The 2,853-nt window shown below is 64.6% G+C and overlaps 1 protein-coding gene across 1 annotated transcript in view; it reads right to left on the bottom strand.

Moving 5' to 3' along the window:
- ELF5 (E74 like ETS transcription factor 5) overlaps positions 1–913 on the bottom strand; it is a 28,824-nt gene extending 27,911 nt beyond the window's left edge. Inside the window, exon 1 of the mRNA XM_027765765.1 lies at positions 824–913. The gene's annotated coding sequence lies outside the window, so the exon portion shown is untranslated. The remainder of the gene's footprint in view (positions 1–823) is intronic.
- Positions 914–2,853: the final 1,940 nt, after the last annotated feature.

The following is a 2,853-nucleotide window of genomic DNA, read 5'->3' as shown; positions in this document are numbered from 1 at the left end:
AGATAGAGAGAGAGAGAGAGAGAGAGAGAGAGGAGGGGGAGGAGGGGGAGGGGGAGAGTGCAATCACCGCCGCGGATGGCCGTGCCACAGTCCCTTCTCTGTCCTCCCCTGGACCTTGGGCACACATGCACATGAGCCTGGCGTGTGTTTTAAGCTGCTGGGTCTGACACCTTAACCAGATAGTTGGCCATGTGGGACCTAGCACCTCAAGCACTGTCTATGGTCTGGCCTAAAACAAGCCTTTTTAAACTACGGTGTGCAGGCCAGCCCTGAGAAGTGCTCCGAGGCAGGGCAGGCTGTTCTCCGCTCCAGGGAGCGTGGGGCTGGTCACCAGGGCAAGGACGGTGAGGGCAGGGGGGCTGTCTCTGAGGCTGACTCGTCTGTGACAGCTCCCGGCTGGACAGAGGCCCAGCAGTAAGACACAGCACGCTGCCCGCTGGCCGCCCGGGAGGCCGGGGGTCCCTGAAAATGGGGCGTGCTGGTGCCAGGACCCCAGACGGCAAAGCTGGGGTGCGAGGCGGTGTTGGTCCCGCAGAGGGTGCTGTCTCTGCCTCTGTCTCTCTGCCTCCTGCTCACAGAGTGAGTTCTCGAGGGAGAGCTACGGGGAGGTGGAGCCCAGAGCCTGCCCGCACACTCCCGCCCTCCTGCTCCAGTCGGGGATGGGAGGGAGCGAGGGCTGGGGGTGGGCCGTCAAATCGATTCAAAAGCCCCCCTGTGGATGGGCCACGCCCAATGGAGACATTGGAACAGACCGGGCTCCAGGCCGAGCCTCCGGGCCAGGCGCCCCTCACAGTCCATCCAGGAGGGAAGGGAAGGTGCTTACGTGGGCAGCGCTGGCGGGTCAGGAGCGGCTTCCGCGGAGACGGCAGGCGCCCGGCCGCACAGTGGAAATCAGGCACCTGCAGCCTCGTGATCGAAGTGACACCTGCAGACAGGTCCGTTTGGTTTTTCAGGTTTACGCACAGCCCCTTTGATGACGGGGACGTACAGCGTGACGCCTCCTGGAGGGCGGTTCTCACATGCAGCTAGTTTACCTGCACCCTGGCCCTGCTTCTGGCCCAGCCCCCTCCGGACTCGGCAAACAAGCAGACAACTCTCGCCTCGGGAGCTTTGCCGGAACCCTCCTTTGGGCAAGCTGGGGGACCTGGCGGCCCAGCCCAGCTCCATCTGCTCTGCCCTCCAGGCCTCCGAGCAGTGCCCTTGGTGTTGCCTGGCTCTCCCTCCCCCGTGGTGAGAGGAAGGGCCATGTGGGGCAGTGGTTACGAGCACAGGTTCGCCTCATCGCGTTCTAGCTGCGTCTCCCTAAACAGCTCCGCCAGCCCGTCTCTGCTTGGCCTGTTGAGGTCAAGTACTGGCCCCATGCCCAGGCCTGCAGGGAGGCCCCCAGAGGCCAGGCCAGCCAGGCGCCATGAGCCTCTGCCAGCTCTGGAGTGGTGCTCTCCCATGCAGGCCACGTCCGTCAGACCCCCCCACATGTTCTTCCAAGCCAGCCTTCCCTGGCCAGCTGTGGAGAGCTGACCTCCTCCGTCACCCCGGGCCCCGGCAGGCAGGGCTGAACCCACTGACCCTCGCTCTGGATGCCAGGCAGCAGCTCCCCACCCCCGCTTTAGGACGGCGATGCCAAGACCTTGAACCATGTGTCCCGGGAGCCTGGCTAGGATGCCAGCCTGCAGGGTCCTGCTGAGAATGCCCCACTGTTTAGCACGTCCCCAGGAGAACAGGCACCCACGTCACCAGGCTGGGACACGCCAGGTCCCAGGCCACATGCCCGCCTATCCGCCCTGTGTTCCCAGCAGCCCTGGAGGGCCGAGGCAGCGTCCGAGTGCGCTCCGAGCTCTCAGTGGGGATGGGGACTGCTTCGTTAAGTTTCCTTGGGAACCCTGGGCACACGTGCAGACACAGACACACGCTCACGTCCGGGCGTCGCATCAGAGGGGCAGCGTGGCCGAGGAAAGCCGACGGGGAGGGACCGTGGTGGTGACTGGGCTGTGACCTCAGGCAGGCCAGCCAGCTTCTCCGGGCGTGGGTTGGAGTAGTGGTTTCAGACTGTGCCCTGAGGAACCCGGGGTTCGGGATGGGAGTGGGAGAGTGGGCTAGGCTCTCGGCTCCCCTCCCTGACGCAGGAGAGGCTTGGCTGTTACATAAGCCTGCGCGCTCAGGTTTCGTTCGAATAAAAGAATCTGAACGTAGAAAGGGCCCGTGAGTAACTGGATTAGATGGCCTTTCAGATTCCTCTAAGGTTAGGATTCGGTGAGCTGTCGGTGCCACCGTGGCTCCTGGGGCCCTGGTGGGCCTGACGCTCTGCTCTGGCCGCGTCTCGGCCCTGGTGTGACGTGAGGCTGAGGTGGCGTCTACACACATGCGTGCTGCGGCTGCTGGAGGAGCGCGTGGCTCTCACGTCCCCTGACTCCCCCACATGCTCGGTTATTTCAGTGTTGTTCTGATGGCCCTGCTATTACCGCTCAGTTCCTGGAGTGCCATGTGTACCACAGCCTCCACCCTGCGGCCCTGAGTGACACTGTCTCCGAGGGCGCGTGCGCAGTCACGGGCTTCCAGGCCGGCAGATAGAGGGACATGGAGACAAGGCGGGTGAGCAGCCCGACGCCCACCGGGCTCAACCTGCCACTTGGCCTAACCCGATTAGAGTGGAGATGGTGGCCGACGCGAGCTCCGCGCTTCCCAACCGCACTGTGAATGTCGGGTGAAGCCAGGCTGGGCAGGGGCTGGGAGGAGAGGGCAGAGGAGAGGGCAGAGATGAGGGTGGGGCACAGAGGCAGAGCACGGGCGGCGTCGGCAGCCCTGGCGACTCGGCCCCTCAGCCAGGGCAGCACCCGCCGTTCCTCGCCGTCTACC

The sequence above is a fragment of the Tupaia chinensis genome, unplaced genomic scaffold (genome assembly GCF_000334495.1).
Source record: "Tupaia chinensis unplaced genomic scaffold, TupChi_1.0 Scaffold139733_1, whole genome shotgun sequence".
In the NCBI taxonomy this organism is placed as follows: domain Eukaryota; kingdom Metazoa; phylum Chordata; class Mammalia; order Scandentia; family Tupaiidae; genus Tupaia; species Tupaia belangeri.
This window is presented reverse-complemented; position numbering and strand designations above follow the sequence as displayed.